General features: G+C 38.1%; 1 long non-coding RNA gene across 4 annotated transcripts in view; it reads left to right on the forward strand.

Annotated features, from left to right (window-relative positions):
• The window catches only part of LOC149166469 (uncharacterized), a 301,282-nt gene that overhangs the window by 189,028 nt on the left and 95,690 nt on the right, over positions 1 to 16,564 (forward strand). The window contains exon 2 of one of the 4 annotated variants that reach the window (XR_016260434.1): positions 9,547 to 9,835. The exons of 2 other annotated variants lie outside the window; for them this stretch is intronic. This is a non-coding gene — a long non-coding RNA (uncharacterized LOC149166469). Of the gene's footprint in view, positions 1 to 176; positions 460 to 9,546; positions 9,836 to 16,564 lie in introns of those variants that run through there. One more of the 4 variants, XR_016260432.1, reaches the window with a different exon arrangement.

Below are 16,564 nucleotides of genomic sequence, written 5' to 3' on the forward strand. Positions count from 1 at the left end.
AAATACCATTTTGTTTTATGTATGTGTGCATTTTTTAAAAACTTAAAGAAAATCCTTGGGAATCCAATAAATAAGCTCATGTGACTTTAACTGAATTTTCTTGTGCTCTTCACGGTTTTTCGAAAAGTGAATTCCGCCTTGAATTTCATTTATATTGTCTTTTTTGCTGACGGCAGGCTAGAAATTCCACTCTAAATAACTCACCGCAAGAACTGGGGCTCTCTTTTGCTAATGGAGGCTCAGGAAATCGAACTTAGACTGGCTGCGTATAGAGAAGGCGCTGGTTCGAGGCTACGACATGGAATGATAAAAAGGAATCACTGCTCTGTATTGCTTTCTTCCACTAAAAGATTAAATGGCTTATCACTCTACGGTGGAGGCACTTGGCGACTCTCTCGTCTACCACACTCTGTTCTTTGAATATGGGGCTATGGTTGTTGAGGACAGTGCGGTTGTTCATGGATCTTCCAAACTATAAATTTTTCCTCTTCAGTGGCTTTTGGTTTTAGTGGTTTTTGGTTTAATCTAGTAGTTTGGATATCAATTTGTTGGAAAGGCAGAGGAGACACAATTCACACATAAAACAAAGGAGCTAAGGCTCTTTTATTGATCACATAAAACTTTATTCCAGTGAAATATGGAATAAAAGATATTTAACTTTTTTGACTAGAGACTCGTCAAAAATATCTTTACATACACACACTCCATTCTTTATCTATCACTCAACTCTCAACACTTGAGTTAACTGAATCTCTAATTTTAATCAACTCCACTTACGAGAATAATTACAATTTCTAACCCAGGTTTCACTCTTTGTATTTGTAATCATGCATTACTCTTCTAATACACTCTTGCACTCCCCAAGGCTGGCTATGGTTGTTTAAGATTGTGACTCACAGAGATTGACTATTGGACTATTACAAAAGCAACTGTAGCTTAAAATGGCTCATATGATCTTATGATTCCCTACTCGGTTGAATCTCCTATATTGAATCATTTGGTGGTATTGTTTCATACGTAGGAGTTAATAAACATGAAAGAAAAGAAACTGAAAGGAAACTAAATACATCCACACAAGTAAAACTCAGGATTTACGTGGTAAAACCTTGACAGAGTGTTAAGGAAACATCCACGGGGCAAGGGATTGGAATTTCTATTCAATCAATGAAATGATTCTCCATACAATAGTTCAGGCATTCATCAGTTTTATATATGAGCCTCTGTTACATAACTGTTGATTTCGTATGAAACTAACTTGTCAATAACTAATACAATTTACCCAAATTTACTTTAATTAGTTGTCAACTACCAACAAACTCCACTTTGACAACAATTTTCCTAATCCCCGTCCCATGCCCATTCATCATCTCTTCTGCAAGCCAAGAGAAGCTAAACACCATCGCAACTTCTCTACTGTAACTGGCTTTGTGAATATGTCTGCACAATTCTCCCGCGTATGGACCTTTTGAAGAGCTACTTTTTCGCCATTGATCACATCTCATAAAAATAATACCTTACATCAATGTGCTTGGTTGTGCTGTGATAAGCAGGTTTTGTAGCCAAGTGAATAACACTCTGACTGTCACCAAGTACATTGACTTTCTCCTGCGTCCTTCCAATCTCATGAAGTAGACCCTTTAACCAGATTGCTTCTTTACTGGCATCTAAAGTAGCTATATATTCTGCTTCGGTAGTGGATAATACCACTTGCTTCTTAAAGCTTTGACATCCAACTAATTGCTTCGCCTGCAAGAGTAAAGACATAACCTATAGTAGATCTTCTTTTGTCCAAATCACCTGCATAATCAGCATCTACATATTCGCAGACTGATCCTTCCCTACCATTAAAGATGATGCAATGGTCACTTGTGCCTCTTAGATATTGAAGCACCCATTTCACTGCTCACTAATGTTCTTCACCTGGATTTGCCATGAACCTGATGACAACTCCAACTACATGTGAAATGTCAGGTCTTGTAGATACCATCGCATACATTATGTTGCCTACAACGTTTGCATATGGTACATGAGACATATATTGCTTTTCCTCATCAGTTCTAGGACTCAAAACCGAAGAAAGCTTAAAATGGGAAGCTAATGGAACATTAACAAGTTTCACATTGTTATACAAAACTTTTCAAGTACTTTCTCCACATACTTCTGCTGTGATAACCAAAGCTTGCCATTTTTCCTGTCTTTGTGTATCTCCATGCCCAAGATATGTTTTGCTGCTCCAAGATTCTTCATATCAAATGTTCTAGAGAGCTGAGCCTTAACTTGTTGATCTCTTCCATGATTTTGCTTGCAATAAGCATATCGTCAACATTCAAAGCTAAGATAATGAATATGCCATTGAAACTTTTGAACTATACACAATGATCATACTCACTTCTAATAAAGTTCTGGCTCACCATGAAGGAATCAAACTTCTTGTACCATTGTCTGGGACACTGCCTCAAACCATACAATGATTTCTTGACCTTGCAAACTAATCTTCTGCTGCGACCCTATACAAAACCTTATGGTTGTTCCATATATAACTCTTCATTCAAATCACCATGTAGAAAAGTTGTTTTAACATCTAACTGTTCTAACTCAAGGTTAAGTAATGCAGTTAGTGCTAACACAGTACGAATAGAAACAAGTTTTACAACTGGTGAAAAAATCTCATGAAAGTTGATACCTTCAACCTGAGAATACCCTTTTGCTACCAGTCTTGCCTTATACTTTTCGATACTTACATCAACTTCTCGTTTCAGTTTGAAGACCCATTTGCATCCAACAACACTTCTCCCTTCAAGAATTTCTACAAGATCTCAGGTATTGTTCTTGGCTAAGGAATCCATTTCTTCTTCCATAGCCATTTTCCATTTTTCGCTATCCGTATCATCTACTGCTTCCTGATAATAGGAAGGTTCCCCGTCTTCAATGATCAAAGCAAACGATGAAGCATAATATTCATACCTTTTGGGATTTTTTCTTTCCCTTGTAGACCTTCTTATAGTGACTGGTTGCTGAACTAGTTCAGAAACTTCAACAGTTTCCTTTGTATCTTCAACACTTTTTTCTCCAGAAGTCTATTCTTCCTTTTGACTGTCATCGAAAGGTCTAGCCTCCAACTAAATTTGTTGATTTGGCGATACCTGTTCTTGTTCAATTATTTCAACATTTGATTTAAAAAAGAAGATTCATCAAATGTTACATCTCTACTAATGACTATCTTCTGCGATGTAGGATCCCACAACCTGTATCCTTTCACTGCATAGTCATACCCAACAAAGACATAACATTTTGATTTTGGATCTAATTTTGAACGCTGATTTTTAGGAATAACAGCATAAGCATCACAGCGAAATATCCTTAAATGTGAATAATCACAAGACTGACCTAACCAAACTTCTTCAGGAATTTTACAATTAATTGCTACTGAAGGTGATTTGTTAACTAAATAACAAGCAGTGGATACTGCTTCGGCCCACAACTCCTTTTGCAAGTTAGCATTGATGATCATGCTTCTGACTCTTTCCATAAGACTCTGATTCATACGTTCAACAATACCATTTTGCTGAGGAGTATAAATAGTAGTTTTCTGTCTAACAATTCCTTCATCCTTACAGTATTGCTCAAATTCTATTGAAGTGAATTCACCACCATTGACAGTTCTTAAACATTTAATTGATTTGCCTGTTCTTTTCTCTACCATTGCTTTAAATTGTTTAAATATATTGAATACATCAACTTTCTTTTTTAGCATAAAGATCCAAACCTTACGGGAGAAATCATCAATAAACGTTAAAAATATAGAGCACATCCATATAATACAACAGGGGATGGTCCCCATAGATCAGAATGAATATAGTCTAAAATATCTTTATTATTATGATTTCCAGTTTTAAATCTCTGTTTACACTATTTTCCATACACACAATGTTTACAGAAATCCAACTTCAAAGATTTCAGATCGGGAAGAGATTTACGTTTCATCAGTGTCTGAAGACCTTTCTCGCTCATGTGACCCAATCACTGATGCCATAGGCAAGTACCTTCTTTTTTTTCTGACACAATCACTGCTTCACTAACCTGAGTACTTCCTTTGAGTCTGTAAAGATTTCCGACCTTTCTGTTTTAACAACTAGGGTGCCTTTAGAGACTTTTAGCGCTCCATTCTAACCTGCAAACTTATAACCATCTGAATCCAACACTTCCAAAGAAATCAAGTTTTTCTTCAAATCAGGGACATGTCTAAGACTAGTTAATGTTCTAACTGTGTTATCATACATTTTAATCTTGATATTTCCCATCCCAACAGTCTGACATGATACATTATTACCCATAAACACATAACTACCATTTACATTTTCGTATGAAATAAACCAATTTCTGTGTGGACACATGTGATGAGAAGCACTAGAGTCTAACAGCCAACTTTCAAAACCTTGAGAGACATTACATACAGGTGAACTTTCATCTATCATACATAATTCTTCAGCAGATAAAACTTCGTCTATAATACCTGAATCACCCTGATTTGCTTCCCTCTTCGTGTTATCAAACTCTTTTCGTTTCCAACACGATTTCTTCAGGTGTCCAATTTTATTGCAGTGCCAACATTTTTCTTTACATTTCTTTCCCTTTGATTTAGCTTTGGAAGACCCCCTTGTTTTTTCTCCTTTTTCCTTTGACCGCCCTCTTGCTATCATGGCTTCTGATGTTGCTGTTTCAGTACTGGATTTCCTTCGTACTGCTTCAGACAAGGGACCTCCCACAACTGACTCAAATTTCAAAGAATCAGCGGTGCTCAAACTGATTGAAGTTACGAAGTGATCCCATGATTCGGGCAGAGAACACAACAAGGTTATAGTGTTGTCTTCTTCCTGAATTTTAACATCCATATCTACTAATTGGCATATAAGTGTATTAAAAACATTCAAATGTTCTGCAACTATTGAACCCTCTTTGATTTGAAGACTGTACATTTGTCTTTTGAAATAAATTCTATTGGTTAACGACTTTGTCATATATAGTTTTTCCAGTGTTTCCCATAAACTTGAAGCTATATTCTCTTCAACAATGTTGAAGAGAACTTCATCAGCCAGGCATAATCTGTTGGTATTGAGAGGTCGAACATCCAAGTCCTCTTAGTCCGAATCTTTCATGCTTGCAGGTTTTTTATTTGCCCCGTCCAAGGCTTTTTGCAACCCTTGTTGCACCAGCAAATCCCTAACTTTCAGTTTCCATAGAGCAAAGTTGCTCTTGGCAGTGAATTTCTCCACCTTGAACTTTGCATTTGACATCTTGGCCATTTCTTTCCTCCAAGGTTTTCCTCTTAAGATTTCTTCAATTTTTGGTTTCCTCTTCAGAAATTTGAGCCTTTTTAATAAAGAAACTCCTTTCTACAATTTTTGACCCTAAAAAAAAAAATTGAGCCTGTTTATTAAAAGAAATATTTGAATCTGATCCCCTTCAAAAACTTTATTCAATTTTTTCTGTCATTATTCCAAAATAGAAATAGAAATATATATATTTTTTCTTAACTAGAGAAACCCTTCAACAAATTTTTCTGGAAAAAAAAATTACCTGACACTCAGCATTGATCTCATCGTTCAGAGTAGACCACAAGTATTTCTGGTGTGAATCACAGTCCAAGGCTTTTTGCAACCCTTTTTGTACCAACAAATCCCTAACTTTTAGTTTCCATAAAGCAAAGTTGTTCTTGTCGGTGAATTTCTCCACCTCGAACTTTGCATTTGACATCTTGGCCATTTCTTTCCTCCTAGGGTTTCCTTTTTTTTCAACTAGGTTTCTCAAAGAAAACAAGGGTATAGGGTTTCTTCAATTTCTAGTTTCCTCTTAAGATTTCTTCAATTTTTGGTTTCCTCTTCAGAAATCTGAGCCTTTTTTAATAAAGAAACTCCTTTCTACAATTTTTAACCTTTAAAAGAGAAATTGAGCCTGTTTATTAAAAAAAATATCTAAATCTGATCCCCTTCAAAAACTTTATTCAAATTTTCTGTTACTATTCCATAATAGAAAAAAATTCTTTTTTTTCTTAACTAGAGAAGCCCTTCAACAAATTAATCTGAAAAAAAATTACCTGACACTCCGCGTCGATCTCATCGATCTGAGTAGACCACAACTATTTCTGGTGTGAATCACATCGGAGATGGCATTCGCAGGAACATAGCAGAGGTGCAAGGCATGTGAGAAGACGGTGTACGTGGTGGATCAACGCACAGCGGATGGTTCAGACAGCGTGGTTCCTTCAACCAAACCTTTTGTTCAATCAGAGCATGGTTCCTTCATTTGTTCCTTCAACCGGCGGTGGGCAATACGAAATATGACTCTGCCATCCTTTTCTCTTCGACAGTGGCAGCGTGCACTCCTTTCTCAGATGAAACAACGCATGCAGGTTCCTCGCCAGTCAACGTAGGTCCATCACGCAGGTCGACCACGCAGTGACGACTCTGTCACGTAGAGGTAGAGGTATTCTCAAGAACGCAGTGCGCACCTTCCTTCTCGACAGATGTTGCTAGCTCTATAGTATCCAATTTACCAGATCCTTGCCATCAAACTCCCTCATGTCGATTTTTCTTGATTTTAGGAGCTCGATCTTGAAATGACTGAAACTCTGTAATTTTAGATCTCCATGTTTTGGAATTTATTCCTGTGGTAGCTCTCTGAGTTTTCTTTTTAACCCCATAATTTTGATCAGAATTTGATTATCCAAGAAAGAGTTATGCCAAATCTCCCAAGGTGACTTGATTATAGACTAGTTCAGTAGAGCAAAATTGTACAACATGCCACGTCTCATTGTTTCGACCTTAGTACCTGAAACTAATATACAGAAAACTACAAGAAGTCCTCTTTTTGCAACTTCTGACGAAAATTCAATCTAATGCTCAGAGAGAGTTATGACGATTTTCCCAAGGTGACCTATTTGGAATGTAATTCGGGGGTCTGCAAAAACCCTAACTTCCTTAGATTATATCTCTGAAAATGTAACGAGACAAGGTCTGAAATTCCCAGCCAAGGTTCAGACTAATTTCTTCTCAAATGGGTTTTTTTTGTTAGCTTCTGAAACTTTGTAGAGAAAGTGTTATAGCGAACATTCCACAATGACCTTCTTTAGATGAATTTCTGGAGCTTGCCAAAACCCTAAATTCCTCATATCATATTTATGAAAATATAGCGAGAGAAGATATGAAATTCGGTCACGAGGTTCAGCATAAGTTTGTTTCAAATGGGTTTTTTTTTTTGTTCGCTTTTGAATCGTCATAGAAAAAATTTATAGCGAAAATTCTACGATGACCTGTTTGGAGCAGCGAAACTCTAGAATCCAAAGCTCTGATACCAAATGTTAGAAAACTAGCTCACTAAAAGATAAAAAAGATAGATCAACGCCTTAGAATTCAGCCTCTTGGAGGGGGCAACCTCTTTTACATTACCCAAATGAACAATTCTTGGATGATACAAATGAAAAGACTTCCTTTCTATATATAGGAGTCTAAGGGGTATAATATAATCAGAGCCGACATAACAATAATAATGTAAGGGCACAATAATAACAATAGTGGCCTTTTATGGGGCACAATAATAACAATATGGGGACTACATGGGCACAACAATATAATAAGGGGGTTGTATTAATAACAATAACGGGTTACACTAGTAGTATAGGGACCTAACAGATGTTGGGTTGGTATCTTGGCAGTAGCCTAGATGGTACCTAGATCTCTATGAGATGTTGGGTTGGTGCCGTGGCAGTGGCTTAGATGGTACCTAGATCCCTGTGAGATGTTGGGTTGGGGCCTTGTCAGTAGCCTAGATGGTACCTAGATCCCCGTGAGATGATGGGTTGATGCTTTGGAAGTCGCTGAGATGGTATCTAGATCCCTCGTATAGTATATATTGGTTATATTGTTGGTTCAACTCTTCTTAAATATGTATTTTGGGTTAAAATTCCTTTTAGAAGTCAATTCGGCCCTGTCTATCATGTAGACTCTACCCAAAGGGATATTACTATTCACCCCCCTGGATAAGTATAAATAGAAGAAGTTGGAGCTCATTTTGGACACAATTTTGGAGAATATGATATGAAATTTCATAGATAAAGAGGAAGTCTGAAATCTGAGTAGAAGGAGGGATTGACTTGGCTTCCAGAAGGTGGAAGGGTCTTGGATGTCTCATTTGATTTGATTATATAAGAAGAGAATATTCTGGGTTTTTCCCCTTGGAGGGGTTTTTCTCTGGCTTGGAGCCTATATCTTGTGTTCTCCGTTTTCTTGAGTTATTCATGTTTAAGTTTTGATAATTGTTTGATAAAGAAGAACATATTTAAATAAATAAGAAGCCAACAAGTTTGACAAGAAATTATCAAAGAAATGAAAATTTGATCTAATTATAACGTCTCCTGATTTTCCAACTACCTCTAATGAGGAACTGTGGAAATATAAGCTGAACCAAGAGTAAAATTCTTAGTAGAGGTAGAAGGGATCCATATGCTAGGTATTGTTAGTAATAAGCCAGAAAAAGGCAGTTACAAGCCAGTGCTGGAAGTGGGCATGATGTGTAATTTCAGGCATAGAAGAAATTGAGAAAAATAGGTTGAACTTCAGAAGGCCATTTCTTTTTGCTCGGAATTCATAATTCGGCACATGACCAATCAAAAGAAAGGAAATTTAGAGAAGATAGTAGTCATCCACCCAAAATTTTAGTTTGGGGCTGAAATTTTGAAAAAAAGAAATTGCATAAGAAAGCTACATGTGTTTTAAATGGGAAAAATGGCATAATAGGCTGTAGCATTCTACAAGGCATAACTTTTAGCCTAGAGGTTTAAATGGCAGAAATATATAGTCAATAGAGAGATATTGACAAGAAAAACATTTTGGAAAACATAGAATCTAAAATAGAGTGAAATTTGAGAAGAAAAATCTCACATGAAGCTATCGGTTTCGAAAAATAGGTAGTTCGTTTAAAACTTATGGAGGGCATATCTTTTAGTCTAGGAATCAAAATTTGATAAGTGAGATGCCAATAGAAAGTTATTGACTAGCAGAATATGTTGGTGAACCCATAATTTGAATATAGGTAGATATATTGAGGAAAATTCCCCATAAAGTTACAGGTTATAACAAGGTCAGGATGAATTTTAACGGTGACACGGGCTGGTATAGGAAAGGATTGGATAAATGACTGCCAATATAACAAGGAATTAGATGTAGGTACCACTATATGAGAAGTAACTAAATGAGGTAAAGGTGGTTGGTAAATTGAACAAGACAACCATTGAGTAGGAGAATCTTTTTAAACATTTACTTTGTTGTTCGTCTTGTGATATTAAATGTGATGTATGAGTGTATGTGTTGTATATGGACATATGTATGTGATATATCTGTATGCAATTTAGTGAGCATGTGTGTGTTGATTGCATGGTGTGTGACAACAATATCCTGAAGTATTTATGCAATATCTCATATAGAAGCTAATCATTGTTGTTATGTTGTTGATGATGCAACTCTTTGGGCTGCATTCTTGTTTCACATGAAGACCTTAACAAGATGGATAACCTGAGCAAGTGTTCATCAGTGAAGGGGATGCATGAGCTTAGAAGGGAGAGTATGAAGAGAAGAAAAGAAAAGAGAAGAGAGAGATGATTTCACTGAATCCCCTATGTGCTTCAGTACTACCTTGGCTAGTGGAGGGCATTGAGTATGTACCTAGTGATGGGAAAGTAGTTTCCCCATGAATTTACCATCATAACAAATCTTACAAATAAGTATTTGGATGCCTTCTATTGTGTTATGAATATATGTGGTTCAATTTGAATTGGAACTTTTATGGATACAATACTTGTTATATAGACATGATTATAATATACTTTCTTAAGTGGAAGGGAATTATTTAGTGAATGTTTAAGTGGTTGAATATGTTGAAAATAATACTGAGAGGGGGGGTGAATCAGTATTATCTAATTCTTTTAATGAATCTTCCTTATTTGTTCTTTGAATTATTTTTGCATGTCAGTACCATAAAATAATGAGCATGAGCAAGTAAAAACAGATAGTCACACCAAAGAACACAAGATGTAAGGTGGAAACCCAATGTGGGTGAAAACCACCTGCTGCAATATGTCTCTATCTTCTTTCAAATTAGAAACATCTTTTACAATGGTTTTGTACTGGTGCAGTCTTTTACCAGTACGCAGGCTGCAACCTGCAGAGAGCTACAACTCTCTCTCTCTCGTTTTCCAGTCTCTCCTGGAAGGGAGCTACAACCCCCTACTTCTTTTCATAAAGCATCAAATGATCATCAAGTACATAAAAGTTACAGTAATCAGATCAGCAATAACAGAACTAACCCAGAACACCTTATCAACAGAAAAATTCAATCAACAGAACATTTTAAGACAGATACGCAGTTTTCCCTTCTGTGGCCTGCGTCGCTACGCAGTTCACCTTCTGCTTTCCTGCGTATACCCGCAGGGATCCTTCTGCCGAACTGCGTGCCCACGCACTGTTTCTTGAACTGGGCTGCGTACTATTACTGCAGGGACGCACCCAGAGACATTATCGCACCGCGTACTATTACTACAGGGACGCACCCAAAGATACTATCGCGCCGCGTACTTTTACTATGCGGACGCACCTGAACCTTGGTCGCTCTGCGTACCCACGCAGCCCTCCTTCTTCTGCTCTGCGTACCCACGCAGCCCTCCTTCTTCTGCTCTGCGTACCGACGCAGATCTCCTGTTTCTGCACTGCGTACCGACGCAGATCTCCTGTTTCTGCACTGCGTACCCACGCAGCTCTTCTGTTAAACACCTGCGTCCTTCTGATTAGGGCCAAATAGGCAGTCCACCAGAGTGGCACAGTTGCTCAGATCAGATCATGCGCTTGAGAGATCACCCTTCACAGATTCGCCTTCAACTTCCCTTTCATATAGATCAAGCTTTTAAGACCATAACCCAATATTTCAGATCTAAAGATATTCAATTGCAAAAGATGCTTAACCAAGTGATCTCCTTTGCTTTATATAGGCAAGCTCCTCCTAAAATCATGGAACAATACCACGAGCCGACACCATAATAACCCAATACCGTCGGCTAAATACCAAGAGTAACACATAAGAAAACCCCACATGTGAATTTCTTTGCCTTGAAATGTGTGCACTGGGGTACGCACCTCCTGAACGGCTGGCCTGCGTATCTGGACGCGGTCCCTGCAGGGTGTACCTGCGGGTACGCACCTTCTGAATTGCTTTCCTGCGTACTTCTTAATTTTCAACAAATTGAGAGCCTTGCCACGGGAGTTGCCATCAAGTACAACATCTGTAACATATAGCCATACCAGAAACATAATGCCAACAATCTCCCCCTTTGGACTTGATGGCAACCTCACAAACTTCAGCTTCATTCTCCCCCTTTGACATCAAGGGCAAAGGGGTATGCTCCCCCTAAGATCATGCTCCCCCTGAAAATGAACCAGATCTGCAACAAAGAACCATAATCCACCATGAAAGAGATAGAGACATATTGCAGCTATTTCCAAGATCTCCTTCTGACCATCCTCCATAATGCCAACAATGCATTATATGCTCCCCCTGAACCTGTACCATCAATCAGAAGAGGTTCAACAATAAGATGATGCATCAACAACCCCCAGCTTTTGCCTGAGGTATTCAAAAGTGTCCCTGGGCAATGGTTTGGTGAGAATATCAACAACTTGTTCCTTAGAAGGAACATACTCCAACTTGACCTTCTGTTCAAGTACTTGTTCCCGGAGAAAATGGTACTTGATTGGTATGTGCTTGGTTTTTGAATGCATAACCGGATTCTTTGAGATGCTGATTGCACTTGTGTTATCACATAAGATGGGGATAGGTGGTGTACAAGTGATTTGAAAATCCTGCAAAGTCTGCATCATCCAAAGGAGTTGAGTGCAACAAGATGCAGCAGCAACATATTCCGCTTCAGTTGTAGACAAGGCAATCGAACTCTGTTTCTTGCTGAACTAAGATACCAGTCTGGAACCCATAAAGAACGCACCACCACTTGTGCTTTTCCTGTCATCCACGCTTCCGGCCCAATCTGCATCTGTATAAGCATGAAGTGTAAGATCTGTATCTCTAGGATACCATAAGCCATAATTTTGAGTCCCTTGAAGATATTTGAAGATTCTCTTCACTGCCTGAAGATGAGTCTCCTTCGGATTTGCCTGAAATCTTCCAACTATTCCAACTGCATGCATGATGTCCGGTCGGGTACCTGTCAAATAAAGTAAACTTCCAATCATAGATCTGTAGGTTGGTTGATGTACTGCTGCAGATTCATCATTTGCACTGAGGCTACATCCTGTGACCATGGGTGTACATACGGGTTTTGCATCTTCCATACCATATTTCTTCAAAATCTGTTTGAGATACTTGGTTTGAGATAAAAAGATTCCTCCTTCTTTTTGTTGGATTTGCAAACCAAGGAAATATGTCAGTTCTCCTAGCAAAGACATTTCAAATTCTTTTTGCATGACCGAGGCAAAGCATTGACTCATAGCTTCTTCATTGCTCCCAAAAATAATGTCATCTACATACACAACAAGTATTAACAATTTGTCATTTTCAACTTTTATGTAAAGATTGCTATCTGCCGATCCTTTTGAAAAGCCTTGTTGATGAAGATATTTGTCCAAACGGTAGTACCAAGCCCTTGGAGCTTGTTTGAGACCATAGAGAGCCTTTTTCAATCTGCATACAAGATTTGGATCATTTCCAAGAATGAAACCATCTGGTTGTTCAATGTACACTTCTTCTTCCAAGTCTCCATTCAGAAAGGCTGATTTCACGTCCATTTGAAATACTTTGAAGTTTTGAAAACTTGAGAGAGCAAGGAACATTCGGATGGCCTCAAGTCTTGCAACAGGAGCAAAGGTTTCTTCAAAGTCTATTCCTTCTTGCTGCGCATACCCTTTACAAACAAGTCTGGCTTTGTTTCTAATTACTTCACCATTTTCATTCAATTTGTTTTTGAAGACCCATTTTGTCCCGATAACATTCTTATCTTTTGGTCTAGGAACCAGCTCCCAAGTGTTGTTCTTTTCGATTTGCTCAAGTTCTTCATCCATTGCTTTCACACAACATTCATCTTTGCATGCCTCTTTCACATTTTGTGGTTCAGTAGAGGAGAGTAATGCCAAATAGCTTGAAGCTTCTGCAACTGTTCTTCTTGTTTGTACACCTGCTTCTTTCTGCCCCATAATCTGAGATTCTGGATGGTTCTTCTGAACATATTTGGATGGAGTCTTTTCTTCTATTCTTGTTTTCTCCTCTGGTTCTTCTTGAGGTTCTTCTTCATCATTCTGTCGTTGCGGGTAGCCTTCATCTTCTTCGATGTCTTCATGATGTACTTGCCTAGGAATGTATCCCTTCTCATCAACCACTACATCAATGCTGTCAACAATTTTGCCAAGTCTTTTATTGTAGCATTTGTATGCTTTGCTATGTGGAGAGTAACCAAGAAGAATACCTTCATCTGCTCTAGGTTCAAGTTTGCCAAGCTGCTCATCAGTATTCTTGATATAGCATTTGCTCCCAAAGATTTTGAAGTGCTTTACTGAAGGAGTCCTACCACTCCAGAGCTCATGAGGAGTTTGAGTGCTGTTCACCCGGACATTTGTTTTGTTAAGAATAACAACCGCAGCATGTGCAGCTTCACCCCAGAAATTTGCGGGAGTTCCTGATTCATCAAGCATAGCACGAGCCATTTGTTGGACTGTTCTGTTCATTCTTTCCACAACTCCATTTTGCTGAGGAGTTCTAGCTGTAGAGAATTCTCTTCTTATCCCATGTTCTTCACAGAAATCGAAAAATTCATTTGAGGTAAACTCCCCACCTCTATCGGATCTGAGGCACTTAATTTTGTGACCTGATTCATTTTCAACCAAGGCTTTGAAGAATTTGAATTTTTCGAATGCTTCATCTTTGTGCTTCATAAGTCCTAGCCAGACAAACCTGGAGAAATCGTCAATGAATAATATCAGGTATTCTTCTCCTCTAGGTGTTCTTTTCCTGAATGGACCGCATGTATCTGTATGAACTAGCTCAAGAGGCATGCTAGCTGATCCTTCCTTCTCTGGAAAGTTAGTTCTGGTTTGTTTTCCAAACTGACATGATTTGCATATGGTGTTGTCAGGAATTTTGATATCTGGAAGATCACGAACTGCCTGATATTTGCATGCTTTCCTTATTTGTGAAAAGCTTATATGCCCCAACCTCCGATGCCATAACCAGTGCTCATCATCCTTGCTCAGATAGCATTGTTGTTGTCCTTCTTCAAATATGTACAGATTATTTGGAGTTCTTTTGCCTTTGATTACTGTTTTACCTGTATCAAGATCACGAACAAGACATCCATTTGATCTGAATATAACCTCGGTTCTTTGATCACACATCTGGCTGACACTTAGAAGATTATGCTTCAATCCATCAACATACAAAACATTTCCAGCCTTGACCTTTTCTTTTAACTGAGCAATGCCCTTTCCTTTTATAGTTGCAGGAGTATCATTTCCAAAAGAGACTTTCTTTCCCTTTTCTAGAGCAGAATAAGACTCGAGTTTTTCTTTATCACCTGTCATATGCTTCGAACATCCACTGTCAATGTACCATAGATTTTCCTGTCCCTCTGCATAAAATGCTATCCCACATCTTTCTGTTTGAGGTTCCTTTATTCTCCATGTTTTGGTGTTTGAGGCTTGTTCCTTTTTCTGCTGAAACCTGCTCCTGCATTCAGAGTCTTCATGACCAAAGTTATTGCAAATAGAACATTCAACTTCATTTTCAAGAACCGAAAAGTTGTTATAGGTCCTTTTTGTGATCCCTGTCATACTTCTTTGTTTTTGAGCTTCCCTAGTCATGATCGTTTTATATGCAACACATTGAGCTGCTTTGTGACCAAAGTTATGGCAAGAAAAGCATTGTCCATTGAAGAAACTTCTGCGGTTATTGAATCTACCAGCCAACTGATTGTAATTTCTATTTTCATCTATTCTTGAACCAAATTGAGAAGATTTTACCTGTGGCTGGTTGTAGCTTTTGTTCACCCTTAAGATGGATTGCCCTTGATAGTTTCTGTTTTTAATTCGTTCCTGCTTTACCTGTTGATCTTCATTGTTCTTTTGCTCATTTCTTCTTGCTGCATCAAGATAACTTTTTGAGGTGGGTGCTTGAGAAGTTTCTCCATTATAGCCCAGACCTGTCTTGTTTAGAGGAGACCGCTGCACATTGATAATCTCATCCAAAGTTTCAGATCCTTTGACAAACTTGAGATTAATAGCTTTTGTTTTCTCAATCTCTTTTCTAAGACCAACAATTTCACCTTCTAATTTTTCAAGATGTTTTTCCTTTTCATCAATTTGAAATTGTAGAGTATCAATGATCATGTTCTTTTCTTCTATACATCTCTTGAGCCTAGTAATTTCATCATAAAGGTTATCCACATCTACAGCATCCATATAATCATCATCTTCAAATGCCATTAACAACTTATATTCATTACCTTGTTCATCTTCATCACTGTTTGATAGACCATCACTATCTTCATGAGTGTAGTAGCTTTTCTTATTTGCGTTCTGTTTCTTGTTCCATCTAGCAGGTTCCTTTCCTTTATCCTTATAAGGACATTTTGCAGCATAATGACCTACTCTTCCACAAGCAAAGCATTTAAAAGGTAACTTACCTCTGAACCTTCCAGAACCCCTTTGAAGATTTCTGACAAAATTTGATTCTTCTTCCTCTTCTTCTGGGACGTGGCTTGCTTCATAATAATCTCCTTTGCCTGATGCCTTGAAAGCAACTTCTCTTCTGTCTGATGGACCTCCCTTTCTCATTTCATAAGCAGTTAGAATTCCATGTAGCTGAGACATAGTAAGAATTCGCAGATTTTCCTTTTCTTCTATTGCAGATACTTTAGATTCAAACTTGGGGGACAATGATCTTAGGACCTTTTCAACCACAATAGCCTCTTTTATTTCTTCACCCAAATTTTTCATACAATTAACAACCTCATCTACCCGAAGAAAATAGTTAGCCACACTTTCATCATTATACATTTTGAGAGTCTCATACTGAATTCTGAGAGTTTGAAGTTTAGCACGCTTTACCTGTTCGTCTCCTTTATAACTCGTAACAATTTTGTCCCATATCTCTTTTGCGGATTTATAGTGCATTACCTTCATGAATTCTGATTGAGATATACATCCTAATAGAGTACCGACTGCTTTCGCATTTGTTTCATACTTATTTTTCTCGGCTGCATCTGTAGGAGTAACTGAAGGAAAAGCATAGCCTGTCTCTATGATGTCCCAAACTTCTGTACCAAGAGATTGAAGATAGGCAGTAACTCTTACCTTCCAATAATTGAAGTTAGTCCCATCAAAAACCGGTGGCCTGATTGATGCTTCTCTCTCGTAGTTGTTCATGATGAACGATCTACCTTCAAGCGATCAAGCTTCTCTGAAGGACCTGCTCTGATACCAATTGTTGAAAATAATACTGAGAGGGGGGGTGAATCAGT

Source organism: Pinus tabuliformis, chromosome 5_1 (genome assembly GCF_031772625.1).
Source record: "Pinus tabuliformis cultivar Carrire ecotype Pingquan chromosome 5_1, CPIR1, whole genome shotgun sequence".
NCBI classification, from domain to species: Eukaryota; Viridiplantae; Streptophyta; class Pinopsida; order Pinales; family Pinaceae; genus Pinus; species Pinus tabuliformis.